The following is a 27,593-nucleotide window of genomic DNA, read 5'->3' as shown; positions in this document are numbered from 1 at the left end:
GTTGCTTTCTGTGAGATAGGAAGATGCTTTGGGCTGAGTCTGGATTTTAATTAGATCCTGGTCCTCCTTTTCCTCCTTTTTTCCATAGAACAGTTGTTCTTTTGACAAGCCTAGAGAAGTAAACTGTAGTTGTTTTCCAAATCACCCTCACTATCTCAGTAATTGTTCAATGAAAAGAACAAATATCACCCTTCTTCTGCCAACCCTTCCAGAATGGGCTATTTTCTTTCCCTCTGATGGCTACTGTTTAAATAACATCTTGTCCATGAACATCTGCTCTGCTACATATCATGTTCATCCGTAGAGACATCTAGCTTTACACAGGCAGCTGTAGTAGCAGCTTGCATGCGATAAAAGTTCTCCTGGAGGATTAAGATGTCCGATCTCTTATCTGTAAAAAGCAACAACTTCCCTTGGGCTTTTAAGATCTCATTTTTGAAATAGGAAAACTTCAAATCCTCAAATTGCTCTCATGGGCGAGTTTTGGTACTCTATGAGTTTTGGTATTGATTTCTCTGTGTGAGAAACCTCAGCAGCATATAGTATGGAATATTACAGTTCTTTTTGTCTCTTGTCAATATCCTGCAATGTGTATATCAAGCATTAATGAGCAGATTAATTTACTTATAAAATGCAGTACTTATTACATTTTCAGGTGTTAATCTCCAATTTGGTTGCTGAGATTCAGATAGGAAGAAAATAAATTTTGGAGGGATTTCACTTATTTTTGGAGCATTATCCTACCACGATATATAGCTTGATGTTTCTGGGGTGACAAGAGAAAAACAAGTATTTTCATTCTTGAGGACTAAAAAAATAAGTATTGAGGAATAATATACTTCTGAAGGCAAGTATAACATAGAAGTACAGTCTTTTCTATATAAGATGCCTAAAGATTTTGCTTAATTTGAGCAGAAATGGCAAGCACTGATTCAATAACCAATAAGATCTTGTCTCATGTTCTTCTGAGCACATGATTCACATTGGAGTATAAATCTAAAATCTAATTTCTGAGCTACTGGCGTAAAAAAACTATTAAAATCTATTTAAGAAACACCAATTAGGTAAATAATGGTAATGTTGCATAATTATCACATGAATTATTTTGAAAGGCTCAAAATGATTTTTAAAAACCAAAATAAATTTAGAAGACCTAATTCAAGTGTGTATGTTTAGCCCATTCAACAGCTGTGAGAAAGTATGTACTAATGACAATTTTGCACTGATGAAAGCACATACTTTCTCCCAAGTATGAGATGGGTAAATACTCACAAATATATATAATTTCTAATGTTAAGCAAAGTATTACATTGTAAGAATATTGATCTGAGATTAGGCATTTATATTGATTTGTAGTGAAATTGTGGTAGAATGTAGTCTGGAGTTGCAGGAGGGAAGAGCTCTTTCCCAGAAGGCAAAGGGAAAGCAAGCCTTGGAATGTCTGGTAGGTAGGAAGAGAACAAGGACATACCCTCCCTAGCAGTTCCCGGACAGAGTATAGCTATAGTTATAGAAATAGTTCCTTTATTCTGGCAAGATCCATCTGTAAATGAACAACAATAAAGAAACCTCTCAGAAGTAATTCCAAGTGTCATTTATGGTTCTTCAAGTTTGAGAGAAGTGGATATAAAAGCGTTTCATGAGGGTGGTTAATGATGGAATTGCTGTTCATATGATTAAGAAACGATTACGTTTCATATGAACTAAAGATAAAGTTGGTTAGAAGTAGAAGTTGGTTTATTTGATCAAAAATAAAACAAGGTATGTTTACTGCCTCTGACAACCTTTTTATGGACTTTCTACTGAGACCAAGACTGAAAAGATGATTCATGGATTTCATTTGTAGATATAATATGGGATAAAAAGATAAATGTTTGTAACCTTAGAGGGAGTGAGGAGTCACTAAATTTGTTTATACTTGTTATGAGGAAGATTGGAAATAACTTCTTTACACATGCCTTTTCTCTTTATTATATTCTTACTTTTCTCTCTCTTTTTTCTTTTGCATTTTTATTCCTTTCTATTCTCTTTTTATGTTTATGCTTAATATAATGTTTACAATAATATAATATTTTATGCACATAAACACATATGAAAGAAAATATTTTCTGCTCCAGGGGAAGAAGCATTTGCTTCCTGAAAGGTGAGCTTGATCAGCCTTATGTAAGTCCTGATTCTGAAAATAGATCATGTTCATCATTCTTAAGTGATTCTTCCTTCTAAACTCAGGCTACATAAAATATGTGCCAGGATTTATTTCATCAAGGTAAAACAATAGCATTGATGAACTTTGCTGTTGGCCTACCCTATAAATTTTATAAATATAAATATTGTAAGCAATGAATAAATAATATGAATGAAAAATGAAAACCTATTATTTATAGTGTTAATGTGATGCGTGGAAAACACCTTCCTCCTGGTGAGTAAGCCATGGTTCCAGACCAGAGTTTCTCAACCTTGGCCAAGATGAATGGACCAACTCCCATTCTGCATGGGAGTTCTGCACATCTTAAAGTCCCTAAGGTTGAGAAATACTGCTCCAGATTATGAGTACCTGCAGACTCTGGTTGCTAAGCATAAAGACTGCTCTGAAGAAAGAGGAGGATGAGTGAGGGGGTTTGAAGGAAAAAGTCAGAGGACACCAAAGAAAACCCTGCAGAGAAACCATCTGCTGGATTACTTTTATCAGGCCTATGTAAGCAACCTCCCACACACCCTTCTTTGCTGCTTGGCTCAGCTCATTGCCCAGATAGGGAAAAGAGAACTGACTTCTCACATTGGAAAGCCTTACTAAGAAGAAATAAAAGGGGACAAGGATTACCATATGCTCGCAGCCAAGTATATAGAGACTGTGACAGCAAGAGAACAAGCCTCAAATCGCTGCTTCCAGGTCCATTTATTTCCTCAATTAGATTTTGAGAGTTAATTTGGACGACTTTGTTTGGATTGTTGAGGCTCCAAGCAATCTGTTTTTATTGCCAATCTCTCTCCCGGAATACTCAAGGGATTGAGGAAGAATAAACTCCACCACGTTTTCTACTTCTTTGGAGAGTCCATTTTTTGCAGTTGCTACTCACTAGTCGGTGCCTCACTTTTCTGTCTGGAAGAGTCTCTGCACACCGAACTTAAGGTGAAATAGAATTAAGACAAGTAGCACAGGCCTTTTTTAAAATTCTTTTAAATAAAGAGATCATGATATACAAGATTGTTCAAGCAACTAATGACAGAGTTGCTGTCTGTCGAGCTGTGTAGCGTGTTAAAACTTTTTTTGGGGGTGGGGGAAAAGCTCAGATCATCCCACTGCATATAGAATAAAGATTAATTATTTTCAAAGGCTAGCAAACAAGTTAGAATTTTATATTAAAATAATTCAAACCCCTAATAAATTTAACTGGAAGTTCCTTGTCCTGTCATTGTGTTGTCTAAAAAGTATTGATTGTCCAGACTTTTTAACCAGGTACTGTATATCAGGGCTGCCTGATTCCTCACTTCGCACCCTGTTCCTAAAAATAAAAGTTGCGTGTGTTTAGTTTAATAAAGGTGAATTTATCTAGCATTAGATCTGAGTCAGGGTCAGTGGTCAATAATTTAACAACCGATTCTCTGCCCTAATGGCCAGCTTGGTAGGCATGGCTCAGTGGTCATGTGACCGTATGGGCGTGGTCAACTCAACATCACTCACATTGATGGGCGCTTTACCTTAGCTGTTACAATGTAATAAGGGTTAACCAGAGGCAGTTTCTGTAAGCAGGGTAATAAAGATTAGGCTAGAATGTTTCCTTCCTGCCTGCCTTACCGGATTAGCCCTGTAAAGTGGAAAAAAACAAAAGGAGATTTCTTCCAACAACCGGTTCTCCGAACTGCTTAGAAAGTTAACAACTGGTTCTCCCGAACAGGTGCGAACTGGCTGAATCCCACCACTGGTCAGGGTCCCTCATACCCCTCCTGGCAAGTTAGAATCAGAAACTAGTATTTGTCCTTAGTCTCTGATTTTGGCTTGTTAGACAGCCATAAACCAAAGGATTTTAGCTGAGATGTAACATTAAGTAAAACACAAGACTCGGGTTCTCTGGTTTGTTAGCTGCTCCACTTAACAGAAGAGCAAGTAGGAGTGATCAGGCATGGTACACGTACTCAATATTGATATACTGGAATTTGCAAAAATGCTGTTTGCTATGTGATGTTCTTGACAGCTGATCGTAATAATTCACCACAGCAATAAGGGCACTTGGGTAGCATGTGAAGGCCATTATTGGGGAACTATAAGCAATAGCTGCAGGCCCTAACAATAAACCAATGACAGTATCCTTGGAGTGTACCTGTGTGCATTTTCTAGCTAAGACATTTCTGGAATTGTGCATTTCAAATTGAGGCAGGAACCTTCTCTTTGCTTATTGTTGCTTTCCTCATCTCTTTTCATTCCATTAGCAGTGTCGATGTATACATCTTTTATTGTCTTATTCTTTAGCATAGCCGGCATGAGCCAAAACTGCAACATAAGAGTACAGGAGAGAAAGGAAAATATAATTCAGTTGCATAGAAATTCTTCCAATAATGCCTCATCACAAAACATTCACCTCTTCAAATATTCATGACCGGGTGTGTTGACCAGCTCAGGTAGAGCATTGTAAATGTCTGAAATGTTAATTTTTAAAGATACAATCAGGTCCTTAAAAATATAGCAAGAAGCTAAGTATGGTACATACCCTCTTTTGTGCAGTTACCCCTTGCTTACTTGATTGTCTCATTGAATGACAGCTGAAAGATATGATGATACAACCAATCCTGAGATTTGCAACTGTTGCAGTCATGTCATCACCTTTTCCATGTTCCTAACTGGATTGTGACAAGCAGAGCTAATGGAGTACATGGAAGTGAAATCACAAGTCGCAGTCCCATGAGGTTTTGCTTAACCGCTCATAGTGACTTACTTAATGACCAAGTGGGAATTGATGCAGTGGTGGAATTCAAAATTTTTTACTACCAGTTCTGTGGGCATGGCTTGGTGGCCATAGTGTGGCTTGGTGGGCGTGGCAAGAGAAGGATACTGCAAAATCTCCATTTTATTTATTTATTTATTATTTAAATTTTTATACCGCCCTTCTCCCGAAGGACTCATTCCCACCCCACTCTGGAGCCAGCCAGAAGTGGTATTTGCCGGTTTGTCGAACTACTCAAAATTTCCGCTACCGGTTCTCCAGAACCTGTCAGAACCTGCTGAATAGCGCCCCTGAAGTGATGTTATAAATCCATCACAGTCAAATGATTTTCCGCTTAGCGACTCCAGCACTTAGCAACAGAGTTGCTGGTTCCAATTGTGGTTGCTAAGTGAGGACTATCTGTAGTGTAGGAGCTAAAATATGCTCAGGTTCTGGGCATTGTATTTATCTTTTGACTTGAGTTGGTAATTCATTTTATTTTGCAGACTGCTAACAAAAACAATACCCTGAAGAATTAGGGTCAGTGTCTAATTGTGTGCTTCATTGATTAAATAAAAATTAAATAATGCATACTCCATTGCTAAAGGAGCTTGCTTGTTGGGAAGCCTTGATAATGTAGATTCTGTCTTGAATCACCACCTATTCATTTAACTCAAGGAGGGCATCATATTGAGCTAGCTCAGAGTCTGGGTGAGAAAATTGTTTAGATCTTCCAAGACAGCTCAGTTTCTCAGATTATATATAGACTTCCCTTGTGATAGCTCGTGCTTTGCATTTCCATAGTTCTTTAACTTCCAGGAAGTCAGTTTTAATTCTACCAAGTAACCAGAAACCTCTCTTGAGCATGCATTTCATTCCAAGGAATCATGTGAATGATTTCTTTCTTACGCCTCGTTCAAGTAGTGTATCAAAACTGTGTAATGTGATGTGCTTTTTGTTTCCAGCTCAATTGACTTCCAAGTCCCACTGCTGTATCTTCTCATTCTACCTGAGCAGCTCAGCACATTCATACATTTTAGTGTTGCACTAACATCAACTTGGCCTTCAAAACCATTCTTTGTACTTCTTTAGCAACAGTATATTGGTTTCACTCTTGTGCCCAGTTCTCTTTTATGGGGAAAGAATAAGCTGCCTCTTTTCTTGAAGAAACCTTGTTGTTCTGAAGCTTTGAAACCTAGTGAGAAAAGGGTTGCCCCTAATAAATTATCCACAGAATCCAAAGTCTTTATAGTAATAATTTCAGAGCATTTGGAAGGTTAATTCAAATTAATAAAAAAAAATTGAACCAGATCCAATTATTTTCTTAACTTTTTTTTACATCTGTTTCAAATGCATAATACAAAACATGGTGCAAGAGGGCATAATGTGACCATGGTATTTGTCCTTTTTTCTCTCTCTCTTATCTGGAAGTGAAATTGTTTACATCCTTACTGTTCTCAAACAAGATAATTTTTATAGTAGGTTATGCTCTCTTTCTTTGCCATCTGTGGTCCAATAAATTTACCTGTGCTTCAGATGTCCTTGTGTACACTAACCCTGCCCTACCTTTTCAATTACCTGCCTTATATCTCAAGGTAGTGTACGTGGAAGCTGCCTCTCTTTTTATCGCCGCAGAACTGAGCCTGGGAGCCTGGGATGAAAGAGAGCAGAATCACCCCGTAAGCTTTGAGACTGAGTGGGGACTAAAAGTTGGAATAAGGCAAACTCTGACTTCCCAAATTGGTGACTGTCTCTATATTATAAATATCAAAAATCCCCTTTCATTTGAGCTCCTTCAGGGTGACTGAATTGACTTGTCAGTGATCATTCTTTGGGGAGACGTTTTCTGAACAACAGAGTGGAAGTAGGTTGACAGTGATTTCTTTCAATTCCTGGGATTTTTTTCCTTTCAATTTTCCAGTCTAGCCTACAGCTGTAGATAGTCCCTTATTCAAGATACTAGCCTGGCCTGGGTCTGCTTAATATTTTGAGAGCAACCAAATATTATTTTATTTAATTTATTTTATCTACACTACCCATCTCGCCTAGTTACTAGGTTTGAAATATTAGGAGTAACCAAAACAATATACTGATTGAATGGATGTTCAAAAAATAAAAGCTTATATTCAAGGACCTCAGTGATTGGTTGAGTTATTATTCACCTTGCTATTGGATATTCATTCACTGCCCTGTTAAAATATAAAACTGCTTTCCAAATTACAAAATATGAAACCTATTGATGATTCTACAGACTACAATTCTGTGTTTCTAAATAGTTAAACAAGTTGATCCATGGCAGAAGGGGATTATCATCACACAGTAAAGGTTGACAATTTCCCGCATTGTTTAGCGGTTTATATAACTCCAATTAATGGCAACAGTGCTAGATAGAACATGCCCAGCCAGTAAATCCTTTTGGTATGCTTGTTCCCTTGCTCCACGCATCAAGTTGCTGGTCTCCTCGGAGAGTGCTTCAGAAGAAGATAATTAAATTAGTGCATGTTGATTAAATGCCCAGGACACCCAACAAGATAAAAGCAAATTCCTGCTTCTGTATCATTGTCCTAGAATAAATACAGTGTTTGAAGACTGCAGGTAATCCTTGACTTATGACCAGAATTCAGCCCAAAATTTCTGTTGCTGATTGAAATATTTGTTAAGTGAGTTTTGCCCCATTTTACGACTTTCCTTGCCATAATTGTTAAGTGAATCACTGCAGTTGTTAAGTCAGTTATTAATATGGTTGTTAAGTGAATCTGGAATCCCCATTGACTTTGCTTGTCAGAAGTTCCCAAAAGGTGATGACACGACCCTGGGACAATGCGACCGTCATAAATGAGTCAGTTGCCAAACGTCTGGATTTTGATCTCATGACCTTGGGAATGCTGCAATGGTCATAAGTGTGAAAAACCTATAAGCCATTTTTTTTCAGTGCCATAACTTTGAATACTTATTAAATACTTACTACTTACTACTTACTGTTGTAAGTCGAGGACTACCTGAATTCTGGATCTGGGGTTAGGTTGTCACTATTTAGGAAAGAGAATCACCTCATAATTGTAGGTGGTATGGACAGTGGCAGTACTGAGAAGGACCTGGGGCAGTTGAAACCACAGTGGCTCTGTGAGGCCTGAAATGATAGGATATTTAATAGTGCCATATTATGGGGAGTAAGCATACTATACAGTGGGTGCTTGAAAGTTTGTGGATACTTTTGAATTTTTAATATCAATTTCAACATTGCTCTGTGACAGTGATGGGCAGACTCCATATATAATACACACACACACAGTCCTTGATGTAATACAGCCAAGTTTTGTAAAATCAGATAATTCAGCAAAACCTCTGTCTTTTTTTTATTTTTTATTTACATTTATATCCCGCCCTTCTCCGAAGACTCAGGGCGGCTTACACTATGTTAGCAATAGTCTTCATCCTATTTGTATCTTTATATACAAAGTCAACTTATTGCCCCCAACAATCTGGGTCCTCATTTTACCTACCTTATAAAGGATGGAAGGCTGAGTCAACCTTGGGCCAGGCTTGAACCTGCAGTAATTGCAGGCAGCTGTGTTTAATAACAGGCTTCTTACAGCCTGAGCCACACCGCAGCCCTGGACATCCCCACAAAACATTGGACAACCTATTATATGTGAGTTAGTTAAATTTACTTTGATGTCGTATCATTCATGGCAATGTTCATAATAATGCCATTTTGTGACACAGATTGCCATGAATAGTACAATTTACGATTTAGTGCACATGTGAGGATAACAGTTTTCTCCAGTTGATCCATTACACTTAGGTCACATACAGTATATAGGCAGAATTCAACTAGTTATTACTGTCCAATAATAATGAGTTTGCAAACTTCCATACTATAATAATAGAGCTTCACAAAAATAGAGTTTCCAGAAGTGTAACTATGAGTCTGTATTGTGAGTCAACTTGGTAACTGATTCAGGGACATCTGTAAGAACAGTAAAAAAAAAAAAAATAAGATGGTGATTTCAACCATGTGATTGAAGCCCCCATTCCTTTTGTACATGCATCAAAATCATAGCTGCACACAAAGTAGTGAGGTTCTGATAATAATTTATTACACTTGCATGCTGCCGATTCTCAATTACCCATAATAATCAAGTAAAGAAATGACAATAAAACAAGTAACATTAAAAATAAAGGTAAAGATGGCAGGTGCAATAAAATGAAGTATCTCATCAGTGGTGGGTTTCAAATTTTTTTACTACTGATTCTGTGGGCATGGCTTGGTGGGCGTGGCAGGGGAAGAATACTATAAAATTTCCATTCCCACCCCACTCCACAGGAAGGATACTGTAAAATCTCCATTCCCACCCCAATCCAGGGGAAGGATACTGTAAAATCTCCATTCCCACCCCAGTCCAGGGGCAGAATATTGTAAAATCTCCATTCCCTCCCCAATCCAGGGGAAGGTTACTGCAAAATCCCCATTTCCTCCCGATCAGTTGGGACTCGGGCGGCAAAGAATAGATGGGGGAGGGGCCAGTCAGAATTTTTACTACCAGTTTTCCGAACTACTCAAAATTTCCGGTACTGGTTCTCCAGAACTGGTCCGAACCTGCTGAAACCCACCTCTGTATCTCATTCTATCTTGCCAAGGATCTGAGTGAGCTACGTGTGATCAGCATTTGATATTCAAGTAATGGAAGCTGAAGCGTATTTTTCTTTCTCGCAGAAGTAATAATGCCATTATTGTGTATTGAAAACAATTTAGCCAGATCCATTTATACTCTATTCATGGACCAAGCTGAGCTGTCCTTGGTTTCTCACTTGACAATATAATTATGTCTGTTCCTAAGTAGTGAGGATTAATGTTTTATTTCTGCTGGCTAAAATGTTTGTCTCTACCTGGTATCACTGATGTTCAGCCTAATTTAGAGAGTTAAGATGTGTACCTTGCTTTATCTCAGTATTGATGGACAGATATATCAATTACAGAACCAGGAAAACGAAACTTTCCCACCTTTAGCAAGGAAGCCATGCATCTGAACAACAAGACACGGGAAAGTGCGTCATTGGGTATATGCTGTACCCAAACTTCTAATACTAAAACTGCTCTTCAGATGGAATGTGACATAATAATATCTTCTTACTGACTTATAGACATTCATGTCCTTTGACACTTCAGGTGCAAGAGTAGAAATGACTATCCCCCTCCATTTCTTGGGAACTTAGGTAACAGGACTGTTGTTGGGAAACTATCAACCATGGGCCTCTGGTGGCTCAACAGACTAATGCAGTCTGTTATTAACAGCAGCTGCTTGCAATTACTGCAGGTTCAAGTCCCACCAGGCTCAAAGTTGACTCAGCTTTCCATCCTTTATAAGGTAGGTAAAATGAGGACCCAGATTGTTGGGGGGGCAATAAGTTGACTTTGTATATAATATACAAATGGATGAAGACTATTGCTTGACATAGTGTAAGCCGCCCTGAGTCTTCGGAGAAGGGCGGGATATAAATGCAAATTAAAAAAAAAACAGGCAAGGTGTTCTGACCCAGCCTTAGCAGAAACAAGAAACAGACTCCTTGTCCCGAAAAACTCCTCTTCATTTATCTCCTGTGAATTAATGGCGTTCACACACTGAAAAGTCCCGGCAATAATCCTTCAAAGAGTTAACTGCAGTAACAGACCTTATCAGTTCCTTGAGATAATTGCCAGGCTGGCAGCTTCCAGCTGCAAAGCTGTAAATTAAGTTCTGGCAAGCTGTCTCTGAGGCACGAACCATGATGAGCAAATCTTCCGAAATGCAAATGGTTGTCTCCTACAACTACCACTCCCCTTTCCACTTCCCCAGCCAGGGAGAGGCCATTCAGCGTCCATGTGTGCCTTGCTTCGCGAGTCGACTCCTTATCCTCAGTTGTTCTCCTCTCCTAACAGCTCTGTGCAAATGCGCTTCTGGGAAAGGCCCCAGCTGTTCTTCCTCCCCATTTATCTCCGCTGCCTCTCTAGTGGATGGGAAATATTGGACGGCCCTGGCTCTGTCTCTGCTTCTGACGCAGGCATCCTTCAGAGTCTTCCTCAGACTCTAGAACTGGCCCAAGTTCCTCCCCAACCTCCTCATCATCCATAACTGCTGCCAGAGAAGGATCAAGTTGGGAATCAGTCTCGAGTTGTTGTGCAGCCACAAATGACCTGGGACCAACTCTCGCCGCCTTAAGTTCCATGGATCTTGGAAACCTATTTGTTTCCAAGAGGAGGCAAAAAGACTGGGAAGACGTATTATAGATACAGTAGGATACAGTAAAGTAGTTAACTTGAACCCTTCACATCTGGATGTGATTGCTTGAGCCTGACAACTGTCTCTCAACTAATATGGCTCGTTCAGTTTTAGCTGGTTACATTGTTTTGTAATAGGATCATGTCCTGTTGTTTGTCCCAATTAGTCATTAAGTAAAGATGCTAGAATTTAAGGAAAACAAATAATTTCATTCTTTATATTTACTAAGTGCTACCAGTTCTAAGATAAAAGATTCTAAATTTTTTATGACTCTAATTTGGAGGAGTTAAGTATTTTTTCCAAAATAAATTATACTTGAGAAGCAGTTGGTGTAATGGTTAAGGCATCATGTGCGTCGTTGCCAGCTGCTCTTCTGGTTTCACGCCGGCCAGCTGGTCTTTACGCGCCAGTGCGCTAGAAACCCGAAGACCCGGTGGCCGGTGCGCATGTGTGTGCCAGCCAGCTGGTCTTTGGGTTCCCAGTGCTTCTGTGCACCAGTGGTGGGTTTCTACTGATTCGCCCTGGTTCAGGCAAACCAGTAGTGGTGGCGGCGGGTGACTCACCTGCCTGAACATCATCACGGATGCTCTGCGCATGCGTAGAAGCGCTGCACGTGAGCAAAGTGCACACACGCACGCTCACAGTTCTGAACCGGTAGCGAAGGTAAGTGCAACCCACTACTGATCCGCGTGCATTCCAGTTTGGGCACTTGGTTCCGAAAAGGTTCACCATCACTGGGCTAGAAACTGTGAGACTGTGAGTTCTAGTCTCTTCGAAGTACTGCATTCTAACTAACCATTGCTCCAGAGCCGTGGTGGCACGGTGGCTAGATAGAATCCAGTACTGCAGGCTAATTCTGCTGATTGCCGGCTGCCAGCAAGTTCAGCAGTTTGATCCTGACCATCTCAAGGTTGACTCAGTCTTCCATCCTTTTGAGGTGGGCAAAATGAGGATTCAGATTGTTGGAAGTAATACGCGGGCTCTGCTAATCGCTTAGAGGGGCTGTAAAGCACTGTGAAGCGGTATATAAGTCTGAATGCTATTGCTAAGACACAAAGCCGGCTGGATGACCTTAGGTCAGTAACTCTCTCTCAGCCCTAGGAAGGAGGCAATTGCAAACAACTTCTGAAAAACCTTGCCCAAAAACCTACAGGGACTTGTTCAGGCAGTAGTCTGAGAACTGAACCCAATTGAATATAAGAATATATAAATAAGCCTGCAGATGCTTCCAATTAGTAAACATGCACATAGTAGCTATTTTATATCACTTTCTATTTGTAAAATAAATTATTGTCAGTTGTATAACATCTATGAATCTGTTTCCAATACTTATGAGGGCTTAAATATTATGTCAGCTGGACATTTACTGTATTCAACGAAGAGGTTTATTTCCTAGGATTAAAGCTAATAACAGTTGTCAGTTGGGGGCTGGGTGGGTTTTGAGGGCATCACATTGGCAGAAGCATGACTGGGAAAACTTGTCAGGCTCTTCTCATTTTTAATGAATTAATGCTCCAGGGCATATTCCATTTTCTTGAGTGCTTATGAAAATTTAAAGTTTTTTTTTTAAAGTTCTCATGTTATCTTGGTCTGAAAACATAATGAATAAAATATGGTTTCTTATTACTAAGATACTCCTTGATTATGGAAAAGCCTGAAATAATAGATTGAAGGAGCTTCAGTTTTTAATTTTTCCAGATGGATAGAACTAAGTTGTTTGTTTTTTTATGTTTTCAAAGTGCAAAAGGTTAATCTGAAAACAACTCCTAAGAGGAGCGATTGACAAATGTTCCCAGATGCAAAGCATTCCTAACAGAGCAGAAAAGGATAAATGAATCAGGGAACTAGGGGTGTAACCTATGTGTGCATGTGATAATGTAATTAAATAATGCTTATTTACGAGAAGGGGTTTATGGTTGCTAATGGATCTTAAATGCATTACAGCCTGCTTGCTTTGCATTTGGTTTTTCAAAACATTATTATGCCATGGAAATATAATAGTAAATTAACATACACATGCTTGTTGTGGGCTACAGGTAGCAAAAATTCCTGATTTTCAGTGTGTAAGTTGTTTGTCCTGGCAAAATAAATTTCAAGAGAATGAATGGCAAATAGACCTTTGAACAGCAGTTTGATTTTGCAGACAGCTACTTATCTTAGCTATTCTTCCCAGCAAAGAAAGTAGAGCAGAGAGTCAATATACGTAAACAATGTTATTTCTCGTAGGGGCAGCAAGCTGCCTAGCAGTTGTTTTATTTGTGAGTGTCTGTGTGTGCGTGCAGGTGGAAAGATTATTGGTCTTGCTTTCGCTGTTAATTTGGATTGCCAGCGATAAGGCTAGTCAGTTAGGATCCAGATGCAGAAACATTACTCCTATACAGCTGCAAAAAGCCCAGATAAATCAGCAGAGCTCGCCTCTTTCCTACATCACTAAGGAGAAGCTGAGTACAACTTGACCATGTGCCTGAATGGTCACATTGCTAAGAAGAATGCAGTATGGATATAAAATGTAAAAGAGACTCGTGCGGCTGTTTGCTGGCTTAGACTGATGAGAACCCAACACTGTGAGTTTTAAAAGCTTTTAAAACCTGCTATTCCATGCCTGGAGATGATGATGTTTCTTTTTAATGCATATTGTTACTTTTACTTTTTGGGGTGGGGGTGGAAACAGGAGATATGCTTGAACTCACGTCCTATATGATTATAATTATACCACTAATTAATGGTAATTCTCCTTTTTAACATTTGTGTGTACTTTAGTGTAAGAGTCAGGGTGTTTTGCATTAGCTTTCTTAGTTTGTTATGCTTCAAATGAAGAAAAGAATTCTTGAAGATCAAAAACATATCTCTGTGTACTATTTGACTCGGCAAAGATTGTAATTATTTTATTCTGAGTTAGAAAACACAAAGAATTAAAATATGTTTTAATAGTTTAGGTTAAGGGAATTGAATGGGGACGGTAATTTTCCCGACATTAGAAAAATTCTGCAGTTGTTGAATTTAATATTGCTTCGGCATCTCCCAAAGAAAAGACTTAGAAAAACAGCATATAATTTGGCAGCACAGCACCAAGTAAGATTAACACCTGCACCCACGTGCAATTTTTGTGCCGATCTACTCAGAAGCAAATTCTATTTCATTCAATGGAACTTACCCTTAAGTAATTGTGCTTAGAATTAGAAGTTTCAATCACTCAGTAGTGTAGGGGAAATAAGTATGTTTTAAATGCCTCAAAACTGTTTTCCTGAATAATAGCACAATGCTGCTTTAACACTGGCTTCAAAAGCCTAATGTAGTTGCTCAGAATGAAATGCTTTTGTAATATATGCACAGTTGCAAAAGGCAATGCACAATGTTTTGCTATTCAAGTTTGGGTTCCAGATCAAATGTTGAACTTTAGAGGAGGGAATTCAAAAGGGAACGTGGCTTTTGTGGAAGTAGGAAAGAGGTAAAAAAAAGGCTGTGCATGTATTTATTTATTTATTTATTTAATCAAATTTTTTGATCAAATCAAATGTAGAAAAAAGGAGTACCAATTTCAGCATCCTTATTAGTTAAGGCTACCAACAAAAATCCAGCCAAAACTAGCCAAAATCCGGCTAAAGAAATTTAGACAGTTGTAACCAGTGGTGAAATCTGATCCGGTTTACTACGGGTTCACTGGCTGTGTATGCGCGCTGTATGTGTGCATGCGCAATGCACACTACGCACTAAATGCAAGGTGCAGGCACGCAGTGAGTGCCAAAAGGAAGCATGGGGTAAGTAGAACAGCGCACATGGGGGGGGGGGTAATCAGCTGTGGCATGCTATCTTTTTTTTTTACTTTTAAAAGCATTTTTTTTACAACCTATTCGGCGGATCTGCGATCGTCAGAGCCTCTTTTTTTGCTTTTTAAAAGCATTTTTTAAAAGAAGCGGCAAGCGGGGAAGCAGGCGACCGGGCATTGGGTGGGCATAGGCAGGGAGGGCCAGGGATTTTTGCTACCGGTTCTCTGAACCACCCGCCGCCATCGCTACCGGATCGACTGATCCGGTCCGAACCGGGAGCATTTCACCCCTGGTTGTAGCTCACTGTGAGTCTGGGCATTGATTATCTCAGAGTTCAATTTTCTGCCTGTTAATATAATGGTATTGGGAAAGACCTTAGGAGTTGTGGGGGGGGGGAGAAGAGATGCTGATTAGGGAATGGTCAAATAAGAGAGAGAGAGCCTAGCTTGCAGTTGAATAGTGGCCGGGCAAGAAGCTATGAAGGGACCCTCCCTAGTTTTTTCAGCTGCAAAGGAGATGGAGAGGAGAACTGTATTTTCAAACTTGCAACGTGCTGTTAATGTAACTTTACAGCAAAGTAGAATTAGCTTATCTGGCCATGTTTCCTGTCTGTTCTACCTGATAAGGCTGATATCAATCTATCGAGTCTCATGCTCTCTTCCAACGAGGAGGAATTTCAGGAATGGCCTCTGATCCTCAAGGAATTCCCCTGCTACCTGCTGAGCACCTGGCAGCAGTGTTGCTGTAACACCTGCAGCAAGGGGATGAACGGATGACCAATTTGCAGAATGCCATGATACAACTAATGCAATGACTGGGGCAGAATTTGCCACAATCTGCACAACAAATTGCTTAGCCGAAACTCCCAGAGCTTACTAGAATTGTTTAATCAGGTCCATAAACATTAACCATAGCTATTTCAGTTCCTGCTATTTTAGCACATAAAATGAAATAATGCTCATTTACATCAGTAATAACCAATATAAACCAATTGGGAATTCTTTTTGAACCAAAATGACCACCCCAATAGCTTTCATTGAAGTATCTGTGCAATAAACCTATCCTATTTACTCCTTTATTAATAGAGATTCATCCTATTTCATTAAATGAGTCTCCTGTAGATAAGCATCATTGGCCTTTAATGGTCCCTGATCCCTGCTTTGCTTCTCTCCTAAAAACAGGGATCTTTTTTTTGCTCGATAGTGGATGGAGCAACAGGCTCAGAAAGGACTCTCTCTAGTTTCTTGGGTTGTATAGGAGAGGGTGAGAGATTTGTAAGAGATGTGAAAGAGCCAGGGTGGTGCACTGATTAGAATGCAGTACTGCAGCAGACTAACTCACTGCTCACACCAGGAGTGCAATCCTAACAGGCTCAAGGTTGACCCAGCCTTCTATCCTTCTGAAGTCAGTAAATTGAGGACCCAGATTGTTGGGTGCAATATATTGACTCTGTAAACTGATCAGAGAAGGCTGTAAAGCTCTATGAAGCTGTAGATAAGTTTAAGTGCTATTGCTTGATGAACGTATCTTTTCTTTTATGTACACTGAGAGCATATGCACCAAGACAAATTCCTTGTGTGTCCAATCACACTTGGCCAATAAACATTCTCTCTATTGCTACTTTCAAGATTTGCAAAATTTGATTATGTGGCTTTACAATAAACGAGAATTGGCTCATCTGTTTCCCATCTGGTCTACCTGGTAAGGCTGACAGTATGTTTTTTTTTTATTTGAATTTATATCCCGCCCTTCTCCGAAGACTCAGGGCGGCTTACTTTCAAAATAATGTGTTGCAAAGATGGCTAGCTGTGAAAAATACGTGACTTTGTCACCTCAGTCTTTAGACTGCTTTATAATGGAAAATCCCATAGCAATTTGTTATCAAATACAATAAGCAGGAAATTTGACTCAGATTTATTTATATGCTATCTTGGTTTTCATCCAGGAGCTCAAGACAGCTTGCATATGTTCCCTCTTTACACTTCATCCCCACAACTACAGTTCTGTGAGGTAGGTTGGCCTGACAATGAATGGGCCAAAATCACCTCATGAGCTTGCATGGTTGAGGTGGACTAGAACCCAATTTTCCTGCTGGAACTTTCAAACCATAGACTTTCCCATAAAACCTAGTTTTAATCCTCAGTTTTAATTAAATCTGATTTATTTGTATGTCTGCATAGTTAACTATACCTTTCCCTTTAGATGTGCTTCCTAACTTCCTGTTCTCATAGGTATGAATATTTATTTTTAATGTCTCTGAGATTTCTTATATATCAATGAGAAAATATCTGAAAATATCATCCAGGGCAGTTCTACATTCAATATTTATTCTTCCCTTTCCCGTAGTGGTGAGCTGTAGCAGAAAGCCTGAAGAGATTCATTTTCTGTGCTTAATTCCTCCTGGTATTTCAAGTGGTGACTTTCTGAACAACAAGAGAATTATGACATAATACTTAAAGAACAATTGAAAATTAAAACAGGGCAGGCTTCCTTCTCCCTCATGCCTTTTTTTTTTTGCAAGAGCAGTGAAAGGTAGAGACCAGTTTTTCAAGTGTGGTAGATCTATGGAATAGATATGAGTAACAACAAAAACAAAATGTTGAAACTCTGAGTTTGATCAATCTGAATGAAAGCAAACAGTGCCCAATCTATAATTTTGTTAGGATAGCTAAGTGAAAAAGGAATAGAGCTCCAACATCATTTATAATTGTGTAGCAAAGGGAATTTTAGCAATAAACCCCTTTTTAAAAGTTTAGAGGCGTTAGAACAGGATTTCTTCAGTAAGCTAGTGTGACTTCACAATTATCCTTCGGTTCAACTAATTTCGTTTTCTAGTGTGCACATTGGAAATTTGGTCATTAAATTGACCAAATCAATGTTTACTTATTGTGTTAGAGAATATGAGAGTCTTCTGGTCTTTCTTCAACTGAATTCAATTGATCAATCAATTGAACTGTTGTATATTTCCTTTTTCCCCCCAAGCAGAATGTCTTTCGTCTTTGCATGTGAAGCTTAAGGAACATTGGTTGCAGCTAATAAATCAATAAAAAATATGAAATCACATATCATTAAAGCTCAGGATAGGATCAGCAATCAAGAGAAAATTTCCAATGTATTGAAAACAGGATCTCTAGAGAGCAAGATTGAATAGACTAATTAAATGTTTGGAATAGTTACAAGTAGGAGAGATATCAGATTAGAAATAGATAAACTTGTTCAAGATAAAATCTCATAGATAAATAAATTATATTTACCTTGTCTTTCAGATTGAGGAGATCTTCTCAGGCCAATAGCAAGATATTAGCAGGGTTGCATTCATGGATTCAACACCTTCTGGCTTTTTTAAGATTGATAGGTATTAATAATACCCATCAAGTCTAGGTATTAATAATGTATGTAGCTAGTTATCATGTTGACAAGCGTGCCTTGCTTAAAAGATCCTACAGGCTGCATACATTTTTCAACTGGTCTTAAATAACCAAAATGAGGATGATAATAATGGTGGTCATCTTGATCATCATCACCACCACCTGGTTCTGGAATCAAATTGAAATCTGACTTCCTGTTTGAAATTAATGTGGTGTTAATGTCATCAGGGATGAGTTGTTACAATGTTCTTCCAATGTATCACTTCCAAACTAGATCTGAACTAGATCTTCCAAACTAGATCTTCCAATGTATCACTTCCAAACTAGATCTTTATATCAATCATTGTTGCTTCCATATGCCATAATTTATCTTCCATGCTGAAATTCTTAAAATGGTCCTTAAAGCTGAAAGAATGATGTCTGATATGGGGAGAGCAAGTGTTAGATTTCACTAAGTGAGTGTATTTTCTATATGAAACTTTAGTCATGCAAAGGAGATTGCATCAACAAAGATGACATCATTGAAGTTGACAACAGTGATATTTGCTCCCAAATAAGTGTAGGATAATATTTTAGGGATATTAGGAATAAGTACTTATGCAGGAGCAAATCTGGGTCCATCACTGGGACCAGAGGTTTTGTCTTCTGAGCTTTTGGACTTGTGCTGAAGGCCATCTTCAGGGAACTTCTCTCTAGCCCAGCATGAGTCCGAAAGCTGAAAAGACAAAATCTCTGGTCCCGGTTTTGGATCCTGCTGCATTATCCTGGGATACATTTATTCGCCTTCATTATTAAGTACTTATATTTAAATATTTAAATTCTTACACTAGTATGTAGAATGTTAAAAAATAACCATAGAGCCAATGATTTGGGGAAAAGGAACTGCGTAATCTTATTCACACGTTTTGTAAGCCACTCAGAATCGTCGAAACAGTTAGACGGTTTTGAAATTTCATAAATAATAAATAAACATGCTGAGTTAGGTTTTCCAACCCTTTGGCATAATAAATGGAACTTTTTTGTCTGAGTTGAAAAGCCCCCAATCTTTGACCCCTGATTAAATTGTGAATAAGTTATATTTTATTGTGCTCATGTTTTATTACAATTTTATTATATGTTATATATTTGATATCTGGAAGAAAGAAGGCAGGGAGAAGCTCAATAGTTCAGCCACTGAGTCTTCTGTCTAAAAATAGGATTCATGAAAATATTCCAAATTCGGTTAAAAAAATAGATTATATATTTTCATGCAAGGCAAAAGTAATGCAAATTAAGCATTCACGGGATATTGAGTATCTTGCCATTGAAAGCTGACTGTTTTTCAGAACTTGGTTGAAAATGCACAGATACCTGTTATTAAATAGCCAAGGACAGCTAGAAGAATTTGTGCTAATAACATCAAGATTAAGTTCTGGTAGCTTATTTAAGGTCTCTTTGAATAAGAAAATCACTCATTTGTTTGAATGATGGGAATTATGTACGACATAGGTTTTTAGTGTAGAAAAATGCAACATGCAAGTTGCTGGTTCCTATAATTTACTTCTTTTGGGGAAGGAAGGAATAATCCTGTGGTGGGTCATTACAAAAAAAGGAGGCCTGCTGGGCATTGCCTATTATTCTAGCTGTGTTGTGACAGTCAAGATGAAAAAGCTGGATAGATCTGGTAAGCATGTGAGTGAACTGAGTGCCGTCTTACATAAAAGTACCGTTTGCCTTTCAAAGGCTTATGACCTCTCTTAATCTTGAGATCATATATTCCTAATGAACTTTGTCTCCCGACACAGTTATTCTTTTCCTCAATTGTACATCACCCAACATTACTGAGATTTTTTTAGAAAGCTAAACTAATATTAATACTGATAAGCTCCCGTGGAGTTTTTAAATCAGGTGTGTTAGAAAAAGAAAGAAACTGAAGGCTTTATTTTAGCAGCTCAAGCACGAGCTTTGGCAAGTAATTGCATGAAGGCAAAAATTCAACAGGTAACAAACAACAGTAAACAGTTGTGCCGAGTTGCCAGAATTATTCATTAAAAATTTTGCCGGAGGTTTGGATTGAAATGTAGCAAAAATTACTGGGACCATCTAGTTGAGAAGATTTTGGAAAATAAGTGGGTTAAGATCTTATGAGTTTTAAGATCCAAACAGACAGACATCTTATTCATGAAAACATCTAATAGTTACTGAAACCAAGAAAATCTGGTTCATTGATGGTGTTATTTTGGGTAATGCTTGCATTGAGGAAAAAACAATTAGAAAAAATTATGAAATACTGGGATTTGCAGATCAAAGTTGAACTCTTATAAAAAAAACCCTGTTGTTATACCTATTGTGATTGGAGCTCTTGGAACAATACCAAAAGGACTTCTTGGATATCTGGAAACATTGAATTTATCAGATGAACACCTAATTTTACCACAAAAAACAAAACAAAACTCACCTCACTAGGAGCTGCCTATATTCTTAAATGTTACCTTAATGATTCTTGAGTTATTTAGTTTCCACAGTCTTAGACTGTGAATCAGACAATAGATTACCCACACATAGTAATGTGATCTCAGTGGTTATCAGCACATTGGGTACCATACTAAAACATCTTGGCTAATACTTAAAAAATATGTCCATTGATGAAATTTCCATCTGTCATGTACAAAAGGACAAAAGGTCACAATGCTCAGATCCACACATATACTACACCAATGCTTTATGTAACATAATATTTACAGTTATGACAGTGATGAAAAAACATAAACTTGCATTTACAACTGTCGCAGGTCTGTAAAACAAAGGAAAACTGAAGTAAGATCATAAGAACTTTGCTTAACGGTAATTATTGAGTTGCTGATCCCAGTTGTAGTCACTAAATGAGGACCACCTGTATTTCTTGGAGTATATTTTATATCAATAAACATTTTTATAACAAAGATGCAGGATTATTCTTTATACATTACTAGAGCTTTTCCCCTCATAAACTCTGCACCTACTTTAATATCATTGCTCGAGTCTCCTCATTCCTCTCCTCCATTTTCCTCTCCTCCATTTTCCCACTGAATTGGCCATGAAAAAATAACAATCAGCCAACACCCTATCAGCTGTTGTTCTTCCCTCAGCTTTTTTAAAACTTTTGGATGGGGAAAATAAACAGAATCAACCCCTAATTAGCCATTGTGTAAGGGAAATGGCAAAGCCACTTGGGAGGACTGAAGGATGATGGCATAACAACACTACAACACTCTGAATTGGATAAGCTTCTTACCACCTATGGTATATATAGAGGTGTGGTTCCAATCTTGGGTTGATTCAATGCTTATAGTAGAAGAAGTCTGTCACTCTCCTCAGTACTTTGTACTGCTGAATGTCAATCAGAACCAGTGGTGAAATCCAATTTTTTTTACTACTGATTCTGTGGGCATGGCTTGGTGGGCATGGCTTGGTGGGTGGGGAAGAGGAAGGATACTGCAAAATCCCCATTCCCTCCCCACTCTGGGGCCAGCCAGAGGTGGTATTTGCTGGTTCTCCAAACTGCTCAAAATTTCCGCTACCGGTTCTCCAGAACCTGTCAGAACCTGCTGGATTTCACCCCTGATCAGAACACATGACTTTCGAATATTCTGATATAAAGAATATCAGAATATCAGAATATTCTTTTGAATACTTTTGTTTTCGAATCCTCCGGGCTTAATTTGAAATTTATGCAGAAACCTAACAATAAAACATGAGATACATTTAGTTCTTCATTCTTTAGGGGTAATAATTTCCATGCTGGGCAATCCTATATAGCATATCTATTTTCCTTATATTTAAAAGAAATAATTGGATAGTGTTTTAAAAAATAATAAGATGTGCAAACATCAGTCCAAAACAACATTAATTTCCCATAATGCTAGCAGCATAATTATGACATCAGATAAATAAAATACATCAATCTGAAGTTAAAGTAATACATTAGTTGCAAGTTTATTTATTTATTTATTTATTTATTAATTAATTAGATTTCTAGACTGCCCTTCTCCCGAAGGACTCAGAGCGGTGTACAGCCTTATCTAAAACACATAGGTACACAATACAAATCCCAAATTTAAAATACATTTAAAATGAAATATTTAACCGGCCAATTTAAACTAAAACGGTCAGAGACCGATATAAAACCCTTAGAATATAAAATTATAAATAAATTAATACAATTAAAATTCAATTAAAATTAAATTAAACTAAATATTAAATTAAAATAACTATTTTGAAGGCTTCCTATGAGTATTTATTGGGAGAAAACACTGAATTCAATGGGATTTACTCTGGTATGTTTGCAGCTAGGATTCCTGCTTTAACATTTGCCTTCAGTGCCAAATAATTTGCTAGTGTTATAGTTTAGGCTTTTTCAATACATGACTTTTGAGGATGCAGATAGAGAATTAAGGAGTTTGTATTCCCTCTTTGACATTTGGCTTTTCTTTGTCTAAAAGGCTGGCAATCTGTGGCCACTTTCTGCTGCTTTTCTTCTCAGGCATGCTTGCACAGAGGACATGTTCTTTGATTCTTCTTCTGCTAGGTTGTACCTGGCAAGGTGCTTGGCTTTGCCTGTCCCTCTTCTGTGATTCCTGAAATAGTTATAAACCTGTTTTACTAATAATTGTTCAAGTGAGCTTCCTGCTGTCAGGAAAGCTGGCATGGCTTCCACCTCCGATACCTGGCACATTCCAAATGTTTTGGACTATAATTTCCACAGTTCCCTAGGCAAAATTGATTTTGGTATTTGACACTTTTTGGGATTAAAATCTCGGTGGTCTCGCTGAGCAAATAAGTTCTTTTGTTTTTCATTTCCTCTCACAGTACAGGTAGAAAATTTGACAAGCAGGGTCATATTTTGATTATTACTGAACTGAAAGCCACTATAGAAATGTGAAAGCAACTTCTTGAATTTTGGATGATGGATGCTGAGAAGATACTTATTCTAAGGATCGGTATCTGTCATTATTCCCAACACATGTATCTGAAATACGGAATACAAGAAAAGGATATCTACTAGTTCAGAGAGTTGTACATTGGTTTTTTTGTTTTTTGCCATTCTTTAATGTTTCAGGCACAAATGAAATCACGATGCTTGACATAAATATACCAGAACAATAAAAATTAACCTGAAGGTCAGCAATATTTTCAGGCATGATCCCCAAATCTCACAAGATCTTGTGCTGCTTCATTAAAGTCTTGCACAGTTGGTATTCTTACACTATTCTGTCCATTAAAATTATTTTACTATTTTTAGTTTCCGTTCATTTTTTCACTTAATCGGTTTGGCAATCTTTTTGGCCTCAATGAATACTTAAGCCAACTCCTAGTTTGTTTGAGGGAAAAACATTTTCTATGATTGCAAGTCATTCTGTTTTGAATGTGCTTCAATTCTCCAAATACTGCAGGTTTTATTTTTTTACTTACAAAATTTATATCAGTATTTTCTCATTCATCATGACAGCTTCGTGCTTTGCTCATATCCCTCCGGATCCAAACTAAATAACACTTTAATATTTTATTCCTACTCTGTTCCACCACTGGCTGCAGGTCTCTTAGCAAATGAGGAATGATTCCAGCAACTATGTTTGCAAGTTGGAAATTGGGAGCGAATTTGTGTAGTTTGTGTATCATGCTTTTGCTTCGCAGTAACATAGCTTGTGCACCATTTTCATCATCCGCCAAAGTCTACAGTGATCCTCCTAATCTATATCTGTAGCCATAGATCATGTGCACTGACCTATGAAAGAATTCTTCAAGCAGTGTCCTACAGCGATGTAGAATGTATAAATGAGGCTTTCCTAAAATTGCAGAAATAGTAGACAACTGAAGGTAAGACTCATTAAATAGTCAGTATTGTTGAATTTATCCCTCCCTTTTCTCGTATGGTTAGGCACACATTATGAACAGATACACATTTCATTTATCTGACACCACAGACAAACATGAAGATAGATATCAGTTATGTCTCTATAGTATGCATCACAAATTGTATCTAGTTCAGCAGCAATATAAGCCAAATAAATAGATAACAGAGAATAACTATTAATCCTTATATTTATAGTATTAAAACATACAATTGGTTTAGTATTTTTGGATGAATAATTTGTAGCATTTTATTTCATGGTGATTTTCCTTAAAAAAAAATTCTGTTTCAGAAATATACATATTTAAAAAGTTTCCTTCCTCATGTTTGTTTCTTACAGATTCCAAAATTAGAACAAAGCACAATTTCTTATGGGACTTCTGGTGCGAGGAGGCATTGAACTTTTGCATTCTCTTAGCCTGAAGGTGGTTGGGCCAGTGGATAACCTGCTTTTCTTTGCTAATTATGCCTACATTTGACAATATTGTACTTTTGATTCTGTGCTGTGTAAACTCTATTTGTATATTTTGAAGTTTGTTCAGTTCATAAAATTTGCCTCAAAAGCTTCTGGAGTCAACTCTGCCTTGCTTTTTACTTATTCAGAATGTCAACACATTAAAATCAAAATTGCTAATGATTTTGTCAAATTTGAGTCTCCTTTCTCCTTGTTTTTCTTTTTTTAAAATCTGTGTCTGATTTTAAATTGGTGGTAATATTAAAGTGATACTTTGCATAGCTTTGCAAGCTCTTGTTTTAGTGAATCTAAACGCAGAACTGACAGTTAACATGAACTAGTTTTGACTTAGTCTTAAATTTTTTGATCTATAAACAAGCAGCATTTCAGGAATAAGAAACCTTTGGAATCTCCAAATATTGTTAATGCTGTGCTGACTGATAGTTCTGGAAACAGTAGTTTAATTACATCTGGCAATACAATGTCATCTGAAAGAGAGGGAATTTGGGCTTGATCCATTTCCCCATTTGGTTTTCTTATGCCACTTTTTTTCATCCTTTCAGCTAGATTTTGGTAATCTGCTTGGAGGTGAGGGCTCCCAGGGCTGCAGAAAGAAGCTATCCAGGGAATTCATGCATCTACTTTAGGAATTCCCATTAGTGTTGCCAATTCTTCTGTCTAGTCATTAAGACAAAGTGCAGCGTACAAGTAGATCTGTACTAAATATCTATATCCTTAACATGCATGCTGAGTAGCCTTTCTCCATAGACTTCATGCTTACAAATGAGCATTCCCCTCCCACCACAAAAAGTATATAAAGGAGTTTCCAGGTAGTAATAAATGTAGATTTTGCCTTTTCTCTGATCAAAGAAGTTAATTTAGCCATTTCAACGAATTCCATCATTCTCACCAGTTTTTCCTCCATTGTGGATAGTGTCAGATCTTTCTATCTTTGTGCATACAATTATCCTGTTGCAGTTACCATGTATAAAAACGAAGTTCCGTGACTTTTTTTTCCAACTGTTTTTCTATCAGTGCCCAAAAGAAATATCTCTGATTTCAGTTGTGCATCAGTTGTGCATTTAAAATCTTCTGGCTCAGTATATGTATTTCAATTCAGACTATGCTAGCTTTTTTACACGTTCACCAAACATGATAAAATGTCCCTTGTTGTTCACATTTCCAACATAAATTTGAAGTGCCATGATAAAAGGTTCCTTGTTGTTCACAGTTCCAACATAAATTTGAAGTGCCTTTTTACATTCTAGACAATTTCTCTGGAAATATGTACCAACGGTATATCATTTTATAGAAGTTTAAAATTATAACTTAATGTAAATCAATCCTTTCAACCACATATTTTTCCGTCGTCCCATGTGTATATTATAAATGAAAATTTATCATACATTCTATTACTTGCTCTTTTGCTGGTTCAAATTTCAATAAAAGTTTGTATATTGTAGCAATTACATGTTTATCATTTATACACAATTCTATTTCAAATTCAGTCTTACAGTGTTCAAAACCATGCATTCTTTTATCTACCTTAAATCTTTCTAATAATTGTAAATAAGAGAACCATTGACAGCTGTATCCTTCTGCCACTAGTCTCCTCTTGATTTTATTTTACATTCTCCTTGGCAAAATTTTAATATGATAAGTTAATCATTTCTGTTTGTCTATTGCTTTTTGTTTATAAAATGCTTCTTATGCTGAGATCCACAAATGTGTTTTTGGGCACAACCTGGGTTTGCATCAATTCTGTATTCTCAATATTGTGTGTCTAACACAATGTTTTTAAAATTCCACATTAACCTTGACTTTATCCTACCACAAATATTCATGGCACACCATCTTGGGCTGGGTCCTTCTAACTCCAAAAGCCTTGTTTCCATTCTTTCACCCAAACTAAAAAAAAAAAAAAAAGCTGCATAATACAATTTTAGGTTAGATAAACGCAATCTTCCCTTTCCCTTGCATCATGTAAAACTTTATATTTAAGTCATAGTTTTTTTGGTTTTTTTTACCTTGCCACATAAATTTAGTTATATCCTTCTGCCACTGTTTAAATGGTGCCAAATGAATTGTCAACAGGCATTGTCTGGAACAGAAACATTGATAGCTCTGGAAAGAAATTTAGACCAACTGCTACTCGTTAATTTCACCTACTGGAAGCTTATCGGCCTTCCTTTTCTTTTTCTGTGTAAGATTCAATCTGTACATGGCTGTAGGAACTTTCTTGCTGCATTTACATTGGGAAATTTTGAAAGGAAGTTATACACATTCACGTAAATCCAGTTCCTATGCATGAAGATGTGGGTCAGCAATGATTCTCTTGTACATTAACTGCATATCGTCAATGTGTATCAGGACTACAAACAGGAAAGTAGTCTTTCATGTCATGATGTGGACATATTCATAGCTTTATGTAGATTTATGTCACCTAGCAGAAGGTTCACTGACTCTTATGTTTAAGTTTACTTTATTGTCATTGCACCTTGTACAATGAAATTTAATGCCATCTTCAGTGTACATCATTCATACTATATGAAAACTATAAAAAAACACACAAAAAAAACACACATCCTTCACATTCTACACAACTGAATTGAAAACCCCTGATACTGCATTAATATTGCACAATATAGTATAATTCAACATAGTTACTGCTCTGGGATAGAAGCTGTTTTTCAGCCTATTTGTCCTTGTTTTTATTGTCCTTCACAGTTTGCCAGAGGGCAATAGTTCAAAAAAAAGTGTGCCTAGGATGAGATGGCTCTTTAAGAACGTTTTGAACTTTCTTAAGGCAGCGGGAGCTATAAAGCTCTTCCAAGGAGGGGAGAGGGCAACCAATGATCCTCTGGGCAATGATTTTAACCCTCTGGAGTGTTGTCCTATCTGCCACTGTGCAATTAGCAAACCATACACAGGAACAGTAAGTTAAGATACTCTCTAT

General features: G+C 37.5%; 1 protein-coding gene and 1 long non-coding RNA gene across 3 annotated transcripts in view; both read left to right on the top strand.

The window, feature by feature from the left end:
- Nucleotides 1-27,593, top strand: part of RAPGEF4 (Rap guanine nucleotide exchange factor 4) — a 151,520-nt gene that overhangs the window by 4,769 nt on the left and 119,158 nt on the right. Inside the window, exon 1 of one of the 2 annotated variants that reach the window (XM_058190475.1) lies at nucleotides 13,142-13,743. The exons of the other annotated variant lie outside the window; for it this stretch is intronic. The gene's annotated coding sequence lies outside the window, so the exon portion shown is untranslated. Of the gene's footprint in view, nucleotides 1-13,141; nucleotides 13,744-27,593 lie in introns of those variants that run through there. 2 annotated transcript variants of the gene reach the window in all.
- LOC131201996 (uncharacterized) lies at nucleotides 14,848-25,911 on the top strand. The gene is made up of 3 exons (XR_009156047.1): nucleotides 14,848-14,937; nucleotides 23,868-24,149; nucleotides 24,524-25,911. It is a non-coding gene; the product is annotated as an uncharacterized LOC131201996 (long non-coding RNA).

Source organism: Ahaetulla prasina, chromosome 1 (genome assembly GCF_028640845.1).
Source record: "Ahaetulla prasina isolate Xishuangbanna chromosome 1, ASM2864084v1, whole genome shotgun sequence".
NCBI classification, from domain to species: Eukaryota; Metazoa; Chordata; class Lepidosauria; order Squamata; family Colubridae; genus Ahaetulla; species Ahaetulla prasina.
The sequence above is the reverse complement of the archived record's forward strand: the minus strand, read 5'-3'. Positions and strand labels throughout refer to the sequence as shown.